The 17,540-nt window shown below is 36.7% G+C and overlaps 1 pseudogene; it reads left to right on the top strand.

Moving 5' to 3' along the window:
- Positions 1–12,136: 12,136 nt before the first annotated feature.
- On the top strand, positions 12,137–16,864 carry LOC140531893 (lanC-like protein 3 pseudogene; annotated as a pseudogene).
- Positions 16,865–17,540: the final 676 nt, after the last annotated feature.

Raw genomic sequence — 17,540 nt, 5'->3', positions numbered from 1 at the left:
TTATTAATGATGGAGTTATTAGTGATTCATTTGAAGTATTCTTTTATAGTTTGTATGGCTTCTTTGGAGAGCTGTCTTTTCACATCCTTTGGTCAGTCATTTAAATTAGGAATGATCTTTTAATTGCCAAATCTATACAAACTATTCTCTCTGTTCACACAGTCACTGCCCTATTGGAGGATCTCATTACCATCCAGCTTTTTAGTTGATCTCCTTGCTTCAAAATCTCTTTCTACTCCAAATAGTTCTCCACTCAACTGTCAAAGTGATTTTTTTGTATTGTAGATCTGACCATGTCCACTCCCCATTCTGTAAACTGTAATGCCTCCCTCAGTTTGACACAATTTTTCCCAATTAAAGTTCTATGTTTTTTTTTCATGAAGAGGTAGGTTCAGATATGCACAGTAAGTCATTTTGTGTTTTATCCTGAGATCCTTTGCTTTTCTGAATACATTCTTCCATTTTCTCTTACCTTTTCTGGTGAGTGCAGAAGACATGCTGTTTGAATTTTCTTTATATTTGAAGATGTTTCTCTTGGTCACTTGTAGAGTCTGTTGTTCATCACTTAATCCACATAAATAATACATTGCATGCTCATGATAGATAATCCAAAATTGATAGTAACCAAATGGCTTTTGGTCTCATCTAGGCTTTGCTTACAGTTAGTTACATGCATCTGGGTAAGTCATTTAATTTATCTAGACTTCATTTGTACAATTTGAATAATAATACCTGCCCATAGAAGTTCACTGCAAAGATCAAATTAGATTCCTTTTTAGCAGGTGCCACCAGAGTCCAGTGATGTACCAAAACATCAGGATGTGGAACCTGCTGCTTTGAGGCTATATGTGGCCCTCTGGGTCCTTAAGTGTGGCCATCTGACTGAACCCAAACTTTGTGAAGTTTGGGTTCATTCAAAGGGCCACGTGTACTTGAGGCGCATGTGACCTCAAGGCTTCAGGTCCCACCCCCTGCCTTTTAGAATTATTTGAAAACAATTCTTAAAAAAATTCTAAAATGAAAGGAGAGAGCTATCTACTTCATTTTCTTAGGTCTCTTTAGAAACATGGGTGTTGTCCCTTTGACTACATATATGAGAAGCTGCAAGAAGAGTAAGAGTGTAGATATCAACAGTGTGGATATCATACCCTATAAACATTACCGTGGCAACCTTGAAGAAATCCATACGATTCATCTACATGCTGCAGACACTGTTCTAAACAAATAGGTCAAGGGAAAAATTCTAGCCAGGACAATTAATTTGTGAGGTGATCATATTATTAAGGCAGTGTGACATAAAGATGGCCTCAAAGTCAGAAGACCTGAGTCTTCTGACACACACTAGCCATGTGATCCTGGGCAAATGAATTAAGCTCAGTACTACTCAGCTCTCTTAGATGATAAATTGTGGAGATAGGATCAAAATGACTTGGTAAAGGTTTAATCAATGGGAGTTCCCTATATCCATAAACTTCTTTTTCTTAAGACTGTAAGAGGAGAGATAGCTTTGTAAAGCATGCAAAAGAAAGTCATCACAAGGAAAAGGAATCCAAAGAAAAAGGAACTGGGGTTCAACTGAAGAGTCAGTCTGCTCCACCCAGAGAAACACAAAGACGGTAATGCATAGTAAAGAGTCTGAAATGCAGGAACCAGTTCCCTAGGAATGCATAGCAAAAATAATTAATTATGAGAATAAAGACACAACTGGATAATAAACGTGAAAATGTTCAAATAATACACCAATATGCAATATTATTAGTGTGTAAACACCACCAGCTTTATAAGCATGAACATATTAGTTATATTTAACTGTTAAATAGAACAATTAAATGATGATGATGATGATGATGATGATGATGATGATGATGATGATGACGACTACGATGATGATGAAATCGATATTTATGGTATCCCCCAAGGGGACCAGAGTAAAAATTTATTGTTACATTCCATATGGTCTTTAGGATAATAGATCTGGATATGGAAAAGTCCTTAGAGATGTAGATATGACAAGCCCCTCATTTTATTGATGAAAAAACTGACATCCAGGAGTTCACAGTTTTAAATGAAGTCCTCTTTGCCATTTTCTGTGAGTGTTCATTCATAAGTGTTAAATTCATAATAATAAAAATGTTTAAATACAAAATAATAAACAAGAAACCAAAAACTAGAGGCCTGGAAATGTGACTTGCCCAAGGCAACATAGGTAGTAACTTGAAGAGACAGGATTCAAATTTCGATTCAGAGACCTTTCCACTACTATATCATAAGGTTTGAATTTTTCCTTGGGGATAATTCCAAGGCAAACAGTTGTGGTAACTTGAATGGGTCTGAAGACTGATCCAAAACATTTTACAGACCCCCTTTCATAGCTGAGGAGAACCAAATGCATGTTGTTTCTGCTGATAAGACTTCATCTTTCTTGACAATAATAACTCTTCTAAAACCTATCTGGTATCCATTTGCTGGTAACAGTAAGTGATATTCTGCATTTTGTGTATATGTGAAATAATCTGCCATACAGTGTTGAAATCACATGTTCTGTAAGGAAGAACAGAAAAATAGGAGGCAGGATGCATCGTTATTACCTTGTGTTAAATGGAAAACATTAAAAAAAATGTTTTTTCCTGACATCTTTTATGATAGAAGAAAAATGGTAGGTAAGCATACTAAAATTATCTGTGCATTTTCTTTTAAAAAATGAACTATGTTCTAGTTTTTTCTTCTTTTAAATTGGGAAAGAAATGTAATTTGTGTGTCATTTTCTATAGTTAGGTTTTTTATAAAGCTTGAAAACTGTAATTTATTATTTGCCTAATAAAGGCCTAAGGGTCTGAGTAGGAATCGTTAAGACCACTGAAGTAAGGAAAGCTAAGGACACATTTTAACAAGTAATAGCCACTCACATTTCAAGTTCTATAAAAGAAATGAGATTCCCTCTCTTTAAATACTTTTCTTTGAACTGTGTGTTTGGCCATGTGTCACATACAGCATTCTCATCAGTTCTTAGCATGAAAAATCCGAGATTATCCTTTACTCACAGAAAATTGAAATAATTAGATGACATTAATTTGGATGGACGGCTTATGAAGCTTGTCAGTCAGGACATTCATTCTGGTTCAGATATGACAAATGGACAAGGAGAAGGGCCAGGAATTGAATAACATAAGGAGAATGGGTTGAATTAATGCTTTTATAATTTTAAACTTCTCCTTGAAATAAAGTCTGCATGATTTAAAAATATTATCACATTTTGTTTTTATATTTTCCAATATGAATCTTTTCCCTCCCTGTCCCAGAGAGCTATCTCTTATAACAAAGGATAAGAAGAGAAAAGAAAGCAAGATTGTTGATAATAATAATATCCAACATTATATTGCACTTCATGACTTTTAAAGATTCTCACTTCATGACTTGTCAGATTCTCACAAGAACCATGTGAGGTATTCCCATTTTACAGACAAGAAAACTGAGGCCTGGTAAGGTTAAGTGACTTGCCCAGGTCACATAACTAGTAAATGTCTGATGAATGATTTAATTCAGTCTTCTTAGCTTCCATGTGCATGTGTGTGCGTCAACGCACATATATTTCAGTGTCCATCGTCACACTTCTTTGCAAAGACTAGAGGGGGCTTTTTTCATGCATCTTCTTTGGAAAAAAAGGAATACATATTTTTAACACAAATTTCTTTATGTTTTATTTACTATTATATAATATTACAATGTCTAGAGAATGTAAGTTGCCAGTGGGCTATATATGACAAATGAGGAATTATGCAGAAGTGATGTGTAGGATGACATCAGAGGAGAGAGAGAGAGGGAAAAAAAGATTACCTGTCTACATAGCAAATGAGCAACCACAAACAGTCAGCCAAACTGTTTAGTTTTCATCTCCATAGTCTTAGGAGAATTCAAGGAAGTCCTTTGTATACACACACACATTGACCCCTTGCCACCCAGCCAGAAATTAATTTAAGGAAGACCATGGAGAAGCACCACATAAGAAGGTCAGGTTTTGATATTATGATTTGTATTGTTGGTGTGAACATTGATGAGACCACATATCTAGTAGAGTGTTCAAGTTAAGATATCATCACAAACTCTAAAAAACATTTGGAAAAAGGATGTGGGCCTATGGCTAATACATGTATCATCATTTACCATGGAAAATGACATCAATTTACCATCATGTCTTAGCCTTCTGATTAGTCTGAGAAATATAAGTGAGTTAAAGGGTTCTCTGGAAGGGAGACACAGGAAGAGACCATTCATGGATACTAGTAAGAGTTCTCTAAGATGATAGAAGAAGTCTTGGCAGGTAGCTATCATAACATAGGCAATCCTGTGGTCATCTTCCTTTCCTCAAGGGTATGTTGGACTTGAATAATATACTGACATGGAAACAACTATCATGCTAGAGCTCTCAAACTCTGAATGGTCCCTTTTTGTGTGGTGCTAGGGAGCTGGTTACTGTGCAGTTAGGGACTGGAAAAGTTTCAGAAAGTACCGACATTTCGAGGAGTCAGGATGTGCTGACTATTGGCAAAAAAGCAGGCAGAGGTACTAAAATAAATGAGAAGTTGGAGATCAGGGGTGGAGCCATTATGGCAGAGTAGAAGCATGGACCTGCTCAAGCTCTCCTTAAAATGACTGAAAAAATGACTTTAAACAAATTCTAGAAAAGCAGAAGCCAAAAAATGACAAAATAAAACAGATTTTCAGCCCAAGACAAGCTGGAACGTAGACAGGAAGGATCTATTGCACTGGGTTTCAAGTATAGTATAGCCCAGTGTGGGTTACCCTGGCACAGATGATACTGGAGTAAGATTCAGGGCTCTGAATCATGGGCAGCTTCAGTTTCTAGATTTCTCAACCCACAAACACCAAAGACAGCTTCAAAGGTCAAAGCTATTTCACTTGGGTGAAAGGAGAACATGCTCCTGCCCCAGCCCCAGCCCCAGCCCCAGGGAGGTGGCAGCAGCAGCAGCTGCTGCTTCTGGAGCTCTTGGCCTACAAAAGGTGGGGGAATTGAGTAGCTGATATGAGTCTCAGTCCTGAATGGTGGTCCTGGGGTGAGGAATAGTGCTGGCATGGTGGAGCTGGTGGTAGCTCTAGAGAGGGAATCATATTCACAGTTCCAGGACAGAAAAGAGTGCTTGTGGTTGCTCACAGACCAGAGTGAAGTCCAAGTCTTCTTTGACTATGCCACTTCAGAAGAACTGAGAACTTACAGGTCCCCAGAGATATCTCAGAGAACAGCTGCACAAAACCTCTGAAGCCTGGGGAAGTAAACATGCCACTTGACAAAGGACTCGAAAGTCAAGTAATTGGGTGGGAATATGCCCCAAAGGGAAAAATAATAGTGTAGAAAGTTACTTTCTTGATGAAAAGGTATTTTCTTCCATCCTCTCAGATGAGAAAGAGCAAAGTATACAACTAGAGGAAAATGAAAGCATGCAACTAGAAGAAAACAGCAAGGTCAAGGATCCTACATCTAAAACCTCCAAAAAAAATGTGAAATGGTCTCAGGCCATGGAAGAGCTCAAAAAGGATTCTGAAAATTAAGTAACAGAGGTGGAGGAAAAATTGGGAAGAGAAATGAGATTAATGCAAGAAAATCATGAGAAACGAGTCAACAGCTTGCTAAAGGAGACCCCACAAAATACTGTAACAAATAAAACGTTAAAAATAGACTCATCAAAATGTCAAAAGAGGTCCAAAAAGCCAATGAGGAGAAGAATGCTTTAAAAAGCCAAATTGGCCAAATGGAAAAGGAAGTTCAAAAGCTCACTCTTAAAGAAATAGTTCTTTAAAAATTAGAATGTAGTAGATGGAAGCTAATGACTTTATGAGAAACTAAGAGATTATAAAACAAAAGCAAAAAGAATGAAAAAATGGAAAACAATGTGATATATTGCACTGAAAAAAAACTGACAAGGAAAATAGATCCAGGAGAGATAACTGAAAAATTATTGGTCTACCAGAAAACCATGATCAAAAAAAGATCCTAGATATCATCTTCCAAGAAATTATCAAGGAAAACTGCCCTAATATTCTGGAACCAGAGGGTAAAATAGAAATGGAAAGAATTCACTAATCACCTCCTGAAAGGGACCCCCAAAAGAAAACTAAGAATATTGTAGCCAAATTCTAGAGTCCCCAGGTCAAGGAGAAAATATCACAAGCAACCAGAAAGAAATAACTCAAGTACTGTGGAAGCACAATCAGGACAACACAGGATTTAGCAGCTTCTACACTAAGGGATTGAAGGCCTTGGAATATGATATTCCAGAAGTGAAAGGAACTAGGATTAAAACCATCAATCACCTACCCAGAAAAACTGAATATCATACTTCAGGGGGAAAATGGAATTTCAATGAAATAGAGGACCTCCAAGCATTCTTGTTGAAAAGAACAGAGCTGAATAGAAAATTTGACTTTCAAATACAAGAATCAAGAGAAACATGAAAAGGTAAACAGGAAGGAGAAGCCATAAGGAGCTCATTAAAGTTGCACTGCTTACATTCCTAAATGAAAAGATGTTATTTGCAACTCATGAGACCTTTTACAGTATTGGGGTAGTTAGAGGGGATATATACGTAGGCATGTATGGGTATGTATGTTTATGTATATTATATATGTGTAGGTATGTATAAGTACATGGGTACATGTGTGTATGTATATCTGTGTATGTATATATGTATGTATATACATAAAATACATACATATGTGTGTGTGTGTATACATAGAGGGCACAGAATGAGCTAAATGTGAAGGGAGAATACCTAAAAAATAAAATTTACTGTTTAATATAATGTACTGGAAGTAAGAGAAAGGGAGAAGTGGAATGTAGTGAATCATCTCACATGGCAGAGGGAAGAAGGAGCTTTTAAAATGGAGGGGAAGAGGTGAGAGATGAAAGGGAATAAGTGAGCCTTATTCTCTTGGGATTTGGCTTAAGGAGAGAATAACATACACTCAGTTGCCTATGGAAATCTATTTTACCCAGCAGGGGTAAAGGGGGAAGGGATAGGAGAGGGAAGATAATACAAGGGACAACAAATTGGGGAAGGAGATAATCAGAAGCGAGCATTATTTTGGGAGGACAGGTTAGGGCAGAGAATGGAATAGATTGAGGGCAGGATAGGATAGAAGGAAATGTAGTCTTTTACAACATGATTGTTATGGAAGTGCTTTGCATTGTTACACATGTATGACCTATATTGAATTGCTTGTTTTCTCAGTGGAGGTGGTTGGGGAGGGAGGGAGACAATATGGAACTCAAAGGGTTGGTAATGTATGTTAAAAGTTATTTTAGCATGCAACTGGAAATTAAGATATACAGGCAATGAAGTATAGAAATCTGTTTTTCCCTATAGGAAAACAGAAAGGAAAGGGGATGGAAGAAGGGTGGGTGGTAGAAGGGTGGACAGACTGGAGGAAGGGGTGAATGGGGTCCATACTGTCCTGGGGTGGGGGTGGGGAGAGATGGGGAAAAAATTTGGAATTCAAATTCATGTGGAAGTGAATGTTGAAAACTGAAAAATTATTTATTTAACAAAAGAAGTTACCTATCAGAAATAAAAATGTGTCATTATAATAAATCCTTAGTGATCTTGAGTGATACTGGACTCAATCCTGAAGAAATTGAAACAGAGTAATTGTAAGGGAACAGAACAATGCCCACTGACAAAATGGGTGCTGGGCAGAACTGTGTTTAATCCATCATAGGTAGAGAGGACTACCTTTCTTTTTCTCTCTCCCTCCCTTTCTCATTCCATCCCTCCCTTTCTTCCTCTTTCTGTACCTCCATCCCCCCTTCCTTTTTATTTCTTCCCTTTTTCTTCCTCTTTCTTTTTCAATACATATATGTATATGAATATATATGTTGCTTTTTTCACTTTTCAGGCTACTAGAACACCATTTAAATAGAATCATAGACTTACAGATTTGGGGCTGGAAGTGTATTTGGAGTTTAGGATGTATATGATCCAACTCCATTATTTTATAGATGAGAAAATTGAGATTTAGAGAGCTGAAATTATTTGTCCATAGTCACACAGGTGATGACTATAGTAATAACCAACATTTTTTGTAGTGCTTCAAAATTCATCAAATATTTTACATATATATTTTTCTTGTTTGATCTTCACAACAACCCTGTAAAGTAGGTGCTACTATTACCACTTCAGAGGTGAGAAAACTAAGGCAAAGAAAGGTTATGTGATATGGCCAGCATCACATAATAGGTAATGAGGGCAGCATTTGAACTCAATTCTTCTTATCTCAAGTCCAGTATTCTATGCACTGAAACATTAGAACCCCTGCTCCTTTGATGTCTAATCAGCTGTCTTTCCACTGCATCATGCTTCTTATCTTAGCAACCTGAAAGAGTCAATGTGAAGTATTAAAGGGACTAATCAACTACCAGAGAGCTTCATGAAAACATTTTGAATATTTTATGAAAACATTTTTATTCTGAAAAATAATATACAATAAAGCCCTATTTGCAGACTTCAGCTGGTTAAGAATTTAGTGGATAAATTACCCAAATCTTTAATAAATAGGCATCATTTCACAATGCTTTTAGATCTTTCATCAATATGTTCAAGAAACAAAGAATCTAAGAGTCTGACTCATTTGATCTAACATTTGATCAAACTATGAATCCCATCTACAACATTCCTACTAAATATCTGATGAAATACCTCCATTTGAAATGTTGTGATCAAACAGACCTATATGTTTCTGGATCTGTGTGATTCATTTCCATTGATTTATATATTTATCTCAAGCCTCCCCTGTGTCTCTTTCTAGTGTGCCTGATTCATCCATCAGGCCATTTCAGGCTAGCAGAGGAACTGGCTACACTCCTACTTCTTTGTTCACTTTCGTTCTTTCCACTTTAATGTTTCCTTTCAATATGTACTCTACATTCTCTGACAATGCACCCCTTGATCTGACTATATTCATTTTTCTTCATAATGATCATAATGATTACTTTTCTCATGCTACCTTTTCCTTCTAAAGTTGAACATTCACCATGATTAAACTGTCCTTTGTCCTTCACCTAATTATTACATTGTTTTCTCTGCTGTATTATCTTAACAGAAATTATCCTCTTTATTTCTCCATTGTTCTCATTTTTTACTCTTCCTGCATTTTGTCCATATCTTCTCAGTGTCTCTTCTAGACCATTGAACTACCATGCTTTCTCCATTTCTAATCATCTGAATTCCTTGCTGTACAAACATACCACCCTTCCTAAGTCATTGTCAATGTGGTCAATATCCAACCCTCATTTTATTTCAGAAGTCTCATAGATAATTTGAACATGTCTTTCTACCCACCTTATTCATTACAGTCATCATCAGGAGCTTCAAAATCTGTGGTGACCACCCACCAGACTCAGAGTTTGCCACTGCCTTCTGTTCTTTACTGCTTAATGCTTTTGTTACTCCTCACCTTTCATGATCTTTATCTCCATGTTCTGTCACTGACACATGGCAAGGCTGAACTCTAGAGAACAAGTATTGGTAAAGAAGAGATAAAATTAGCTATTTACAAATAACATGAAGTTTTAAATAGAGAATGCTAGGGATTCAATGAAAACATTAATCAAAATATATTTTTGATAAAGTATCTGAATATAAAATAAATTCACAAAAAACTTCAGCTGTTTGATAAATTACTAACAACATACAGGAAGAAATAGGAAAAAAAATTCAAAATAAATATAAAATGAAAAAAATCCCTAGGATTCAGCCTACCTGCACACACTCAAGATTTAGATAAATGGAACTACAAAACACTCCAGTGTTTGGCATTATTTTTTTCATCAATAATGTAAAATAAAATGTGTATATTGTTTCTATAGGTAAGTAATAAGCCTATCTGTGGCCACTTCATTTTGCCATATCTATTCCTGATTCTCCTCAATTCACTGCTTTATTTGACACCATCATTAACCTCCATTTCCCATCCCCTGACACTTTCTTCTTTTCTGAGCTTCTCCGACTTTCTTATTCTCTAGCTATTCTTACATCTTTAAAGCTTTCTATTTTATTTCTTATCCATTTTCTCCCATTTCCTTCTCTCTTGAATATTTCTATGATTCAAGACCCAGCCTCTCTTTTTTCTCTCTTGCAAATTGTCTTTCCAAAATATCTTTAATTTTAATGGTTTTAATTAAATGATAATAACTTTTAAATCAATATTTTGGTATTCTTTATTCCAACTTGGACTCCAGTTTTTAAATCTCTGATAACTGACTAAATAGTTATACTTCAGGATCCCAAGCATAACATGTCTTAAGTGAAATTTGTCATCTTTTCCACCAGGTGACCCCTCCCTGTCAACTTCTCTATTTCTGACAAGAGTACCATCATGCCACTTGTCACTCAGTATAGGAAACTTGGATTCATTTTGGACACAGTCTTCTTCTTGATATACTACATTAAAATACAAACCAAATCATGTTGATTTAATTCTTAATTTTTTTTTAATATCCACTACAGTTTGGGCCATTCCTAGGACCTAAGAAGTATACAGAGATAAAGACAACTTTGTTCTGCCTTATGTTTCTTACACACTGGATTGTGTTTCCATTCCCATTTCTACCCCACTGGTTCAGGTTCTAATTAGCATATGCTCTGTAACAATATTCTGCCTTATTTTATCTTTTGATTATATAGGTAAGGAAGTTAACTTTGTTGTAAGTAAGTGTTGTAATGTAAAGAGTATTGGAGTAAGGAGAGAGGAAAGTTCATAGCCCAGTTCCAACTCTAGCTACCTGTGTTGCTTTGGCCCTGAGTCTTGATCTTTAACTTTCTTATCTGAAAAATGAGATAATATTTCACTTATGTATCTCATGGTTTTATGAAAGTAGATTGTGTTAGGATAGAATATAAAGCTGTTATTTTTATGAATAAAATAAGGCCTTTATATAATTTTTTAAAAAGGATTTAAATGGGATTAAGTATATACGTTCAGAAGGATAAGGGGAAGGGGGTAAAAGTCTCTTCAGTATAAAGCAGATAAAAAGAAGGCAAGAGATAAGTAAGCAGTGTAAATTTACTATTAATGTTTCTTACCTTTTGTGTGGAAGTTTAATCTGGTGGCTCTCACTGATTAGTTGGAAGCTGCTTTTTTTTTTTTTTTTTTTTTTTTTTTTTTTTTTTGTAAAGAAGCTATACCCTGTGAGGAAAATGAGAATAAAACAGAGAGGCAGAAAACCAGGGGCCTCTATGTTTTATCATGGGTGGTGTTTCTGCAAGGATGATGAAGGCAAGTTGTCTCAGGACAGTAACCTCCTTCAGCAGATGAGGTAAAGGGCACCAAATGCTTGGATTTTAAAGTACACAATTTGCTCTGCATTCTCTGAGGGCAGGATTGCAGAAGGGAAGGGAGCAGCAGGAGCTAACACTTTGTAAACCTTAAGATGCTCTGTAAATGTGAACTGCTATTCCTTTTCCTCTTCTAGGAAGTATTGGAAACCGTTATTAGTCTACTCTCCCCTGAGCACCACTCTTATCATATTGTGTGGCTCAAAAACCTTTAATGCCTCATTTCATTGCCATGTCAAGTTTAAATTCATGTTCCTAGTTTTCAAGACCTTGCATAATTTGGACCCAATGTATAGGAGCAACCTCATTTACCACTAATTTCTTTTTTGAAGTATATCAACACCGGGGGGAAGAGCCAAGATGGCAGAGCAGAAGGATGGACTTACTCTTAGCTCTCCCCTGAAAATCCATAAAATACCTCTACAAAATGACTCTAAACAAATTCTAGAGCAGCAAAAGCCACAAAACGACAGAGGGAAAGAGATTTCCAGCTCAAGACAGCGTAGAAGCATGACAGAAAAGGTCTATCACACCAGGCACAGAGCAGAGTGCAGCCCAACCTTGGCTGAGCAGCACAGCAGGGGCAGGACTGGAGCAGGCAGAATCCTGAGCAGCTTGTGTGGTTCTGAGATTTCTCACCCCACAAATAACAAAGACAACTTCAAAGTATAGTGAGAAAGCTCTTTCACCTGGGTGAGAAGGGAGCAGGGTCTAGCCCTAGCTTTGGGCCCAGGGCAGCAGAAATCATTGTGGTATAGTGTCCATTTTTGGATCCTCAGCCTAAAGACTCCATGGGAATTGAGCTGCTGATCTGGAACTCAGCCCTGAGTGGCAGTGCTGCGGTGAGGAAGAGCATTGGCATGGTGGAGCTGGAGGCAGTTGTGGAGAGGGAATTTTACTTGCAAATCCTGGGTAGAAAAACCTGTGGTTGCTCCCAGACAAGAGCACAGGCCAGGAGAGGTGTAAACTCCTCTCCCTTGATTGTGCCACCTTGGAGGAACTGAGAAATTACAGGTTCCTAGAGTATACCCTCCACTTGGAAAAGGACTCAAAAGTCAAGTAACTGACTGGGACAAGCCCCTAAAAAAGGGAAAACTAAGACTATAGAAGGTTGCTTTCTTGGTGAACAGATATTTTTCTGCATCCTTTCGAATGAGGAAGAACAAAGCATATCATCAGAGGAAGACATAAAAATCAAGGCTTCTTCATCCAAAACCTCCAAAATAAATTTGCAATGGTCACAGGCCATGGAAGAGCTCAAAAAGGATTTTGAAAATCAAGTAAGGGAGGTGGAGGAAAAATTGGGAAGAGAAATGAGAACAATGCAAGAAAATCATGAAAAGTGAGTCAGCAGCTCACTAAAGGAGACCCCAAAGATGCTGAAGAAAATAGTACCTTTAAAAATAGAATAATTCAAATGGTAAAAGAGATCCAAAAGTCAAATGAGGAGAAGAATGCTTTAAAGAGCAGAATTAGTCAAATGGAAAAGAAGGTTCACTGAAGATAATAGTTCTTTAAAAACTGGAATGGAGCAGATGGAAGCTAATGACTTTATAAGAAACTAAGAAATTAGAAAACAAAACTAAATGAAAGAAAATATTGAAGACAATGTGAAATATCTCATTGAAAAAAAACTGACCTGGAAAATAGATCTAGGAGAGATAATTTAAAAATTATGTGGCTACCTGAAAGCCATGATGAAAAGAAGAGCCTTGATATCTTTTGTGAAATTATCAAGGAAAACTTCCCTGATGCTCTAGAAGTAGAAGGTAAATCTACCAATCAATCACCTCCTGAAAGAGATTTGGAAAGAAAAACTCCTAGGAATATTGTAGCCAGATTCCAGAATTCCCAGGTCAAGGAGAAAATATTGCAAGCAGCCAGAAAGAAACAATTTGAGTATTGTGGAAATACAATCAGGATAACACAAGATCTAGCAGCGTTTACATTAAATGATGTAAGGGCTTGAAATATGATATCCCAGAAGGTAAAATAACTAGGATTAAAACCAAGAATCACCTACCAAGCAAAACTGAGTATAATACTTTAGAGGAAAAATGGTCATTCAATGAAATAGAGGACTTTCAAGCATTCTTGATGAAAAGACCACAGCTGAATAGAAAATCTGATTTTCAAACACAAGAAGCAAGAGAAGCATGAAAAGGCAAACAGGAAAGATAAATCATAAAGAACTTATTAAAGTTGCACTATTTACATTCCTACATGGAAAGATAATATTGTAACTCTGGAAGCTTTTCTCAGTATTTGGGTAGTTGGAGGGATTATATGTATGTAGAGAGAGGGCACAGGGTGAGTTGAATAGGAAGGTATGATATCCAAAAAAAAAATAAATTTAAGGAATGAGAGAGGATTATATTGAAAGGAGAAAGGGAGTAATGGAATGAAGCAAATTATGTCTCATAAAAGAGGCAAGAAAAAGCTTTTTCAATGGAGGGGAAAAAGGGGGAGGTGAGAGGGAACAAGTGAAGCTTACTCTCATCCCATTTGATTTAAGGAGGGAATAACATGTACACTCAATTTGGTATGAAATCTCTCTTATACTACAGGAAAGTAGGGGAGAAGGACATAAGTGGGGCACAGTGGATGATAAAAAGGAGGACAAATGGGAGGAAGAAATAATTAGAAGTGAACACTTTTGGGGAAGGACAAGGTCAAAAAAAGAATAGAATAAATGGGGGACAAGATAGGATGGAGGGAAATATAGTTAGTCTTTTACCATGTCTATTATGGAAATCTTTGGCATAGCTACACATGTATAGTTTACCTTCTAAGTGGGGATGTGTGGGGAGGGAGGAAGAGAGAGAAGTTAGAACTCAAAGTTTTGGGATCGAATGTTGAAAATTTTTTTTGCATGCAATGGGGAAATAAGACATACAGGTCATAAGGTATAGAAATCTATCTTGCCCTACAAGAAAATGGAGAAAATGGGGATAAGGGAAGGGAGGTATGTGATAGAAGGAAGAGCAGGTTGGGGGAAGGGGTATTCAGAATGCACAATGTCTTGCATTGAGGAAGACAAGAGATGGGGAGAAAATTTGGAACTCAAAATCTCATGGAAATGAACGTAGAAAACTAAAATAATTAAATTTTTAAAAAGGAGTATATCAATACCCTGGAAAATAAGTATAAGACATTAAGCAAAACTATCTCTATTTGCCCAAACTTTGATGATTTAAATAGAATATCAAGATTAAATGTAAAAACAATCGGGAAATGTTCTAAATGAGGGCAACCAAGATAGTAAGTGGCCTTGAGATATCAGATGTCATGTGAGGATCATTTGAATGAACTGTGAATGTTTAACCTGGAGGAGAAAAGAGCTAGGGGCATATGATAACTGTCTTCAAATATTTGAAGGGCTGTCATGTGAAGGAAGAAATCAACTTGTTTTAATTAGCCCCAAAAGGCATAATCAGGAGAAATACGAAGAATTTATAAAGAAGTAGATTTGGTTTGATGTAAGGAAAAGTTTTTAACAACTAGAACTGTCCAAAAGTGGAATGGGTTCCTTCCAGAGGGAGAGGATTACTTCTCCCAGAGGTCTTCAAGTGATGATGTGATAATAAGATGACTGTGTGCTGGCTTTTGTTATCTTTTGAAATAGATGACCTTTGAAATAATTTACAATTTAGTCTGTATCTTAAACTATAATATGTGTACATATGTGTTATATGTGTATATATATCACATTTATATTTTATTTAAATATTCATTTTGTAAAATTGTGAGTTCCAAATTCCTTCTTTCCCTTCAGCCCCTTACCAACCCATTGAGAAGTCAGGCAATATGATAACAATTACACATATAAAGTCACGCAAAACACATTTCCACATTATCTTACAAAAAACGCAAGAAAAATGAAGTGATTGTAAAAAAGTATGATTTAGTGTGTACTCAGAGTTCATCAGTTCCTTGGGAAAAGGATGGAATTTTTAAAAATTATTATTCCTTTGGAATTGTCTTACCTCATTGTATCGATTAGAGCAATTAAGTCTTTCATCGTAGATAAATGACATTATTCTCCTGGTTCTGCTCACTTCACTTTGTTTCAGTGTCTGTAAGTCTTCCCAGATTTTTTTTTCTGAAATCATCCTACTCAACATGTCTTATTGCACAACAGTATTCCATCACAATCATACGTTATATATTCATTTATCCACACTTGCTCAACATTCCCTCGATTTCCAATTCTTAGCCACAACAGAAAGAGCTGCTATAAATATTTTTGTACAAATAGGTCTTTCCCCCCTTTCTTTTATCTCTTTGGGATACTGCTGGTTCAAACATAGTTTGATAGCCCCTTGGGCATACTTTTAAATTGCTTTCCCAAAGTGTTGGACCAGGTTCACAACTCCTCAAATCAAACAAAGAGTAATAATCTCTTCTTTGGGGGCTTCTTTGGAAGAAGGTTCCTGTGTCAGGTGAGACTGTGGGTGGCCATATCTCTTCCCCCTCCCACACCTTGAAAGCACAGATGTTGGTGCTTCTCTCTCTATTGTATTGTATTGACCCCGGCACAGATCAAATCAATTTGCCAGACAATTCTAGGATCAGGGAAGCAGTACACAGCAAAAAAGAGAAAATCATTTCCTTTAATATATTCTTATTGTGCAACTGAATACTTGAGTGCTGCTCATGGTCTGTCTTCCATTCTTCAGATGCCGCTGTCTTACCATGAGCACCTCCAAACTGCTGATCAGGAGTTGGTCTGGCAGAGTGTTGACTTCCTTATGGAGCAGGAACAAAATTGCAACTGGCCTCCTGAGCTAGGAGAAATGATCGAGAGGGAAAATGATCTGGTCCATTGGTGTCATGGAGCTCCAGGAATTGCCTACCTATTTGCCAAAGCATGCTTGGTTTCCAAGAAGTCTCAATATCTGGACACGTGTGTCCAGTGTGGAGGACTCACATGGTGAAAGGGCCTTTTAAAGAAAGGACCTGGGATTCACCATGGTGTGGCTGGCAATACCTATGTATTCCTCCTGTTATATAGGCTGACTCCAAACTCCAAATATATCTACAGAGTGCAAAGTTTTGCAGAGTTCTTGTTTACAGAGGAATTCAAAGCTGGTTCCCGGGCGCTGGAGAGTATTTACAGTCTGTATGAAAGCTTCTCTGGCACTGTGTGCTTTCTGATTGTCTTGCTTCAACCTGGCCAGGCTGAATTACCTCTCCTCAGCGTCTTTGTTTAGAAGATGACAATCATCAATACGGTCACACAAAGGCATCTGGGATTTTCCTTTAGCATACAAGGAAGACAATTTATACACAAACCAGACAGTGATATTACTACCACTAGCCTTAATATTGCTGGGGTATGAGATGTGGGCAGAGGTGGAAAGAGAGAAACGTACTGGGGATTCAAATGACGGCAAGTGATACTAGATTTGAGAGGGAAATCTACATCTTTTTTTTTTTAATTACATTTATTAAAAGCTTAGAAGTTTCTTTGTTTTAAGGAAAAAACAAATATGAGACCAGAGGTGAGGAAAAGGGAAAGAAACATGAATTATCTTTCAGCTGGTAGCACAGAAAAACAAAAGAATATGGAATATGAAAATATAAAAAAAAGGATGCCCTGGAAATTGGGAAGAATATTAAACAGTTGTAGGAGCTCCCCACTCTTAAATCCAAGAATAAAGACAATCAGAGACTTCTAGAGCTGAAACCTTTGAAAAGGGATAACACTTTCTGATGGATGAAAAAACAAAATCTGGCAGTTTTAAGTCTTGTGAAAATGTTATTTTTACTAAACAGACACATTTGCCCAGAGCCTGCATTTGTACCATTGTTTTGGGCACTTTGAAGAAATGATTTCACAATTAATTCTAAACCCAGAGATGTTAAGTTCCCTTCAACCTTACAGTGTATCTCTCCCTGATCCCTTTCACTTAAATAGATAGAAATGCACGTAAAATGCTTTAGCCTAGCAAATGTAGCAAATGTCACTGTCAAGTACTTTTCTCTGTTTTGATGTGTTAACAGTATTGTTTAACAATTGAATTTTAATTAAACAAAAGCATAATAATCTCTTTTTCTCATTGCCAATTCCTATACATTCAATTTCTTTTTCTTGTATTATTGCTAGAACAATATCAAATAATAATGGTGATAATGGACATCCTTGCTTCCCCACTGATCTTATTGGGAAGGCTTCGTTTTCATCACAAATAA

This window comes from Notamacropus eugenii, chromosome 3, assembly GCF_028372415.1.
Source record: "Notamacropus eugenii isolate mMacEug1 chromosome 3, mMacEug1.pri_v2, whole genome shotgun sequence".
Lineage (NCBI taxonomy): Eukaryota > Metazoa > Chordata > Mammalia > Diprotodontia > Macropodidae > Notamacropus > Notamacropus eugenii.
This window is presented reverse-complemented; position numbering and strand designations above follow the sequence as displayed.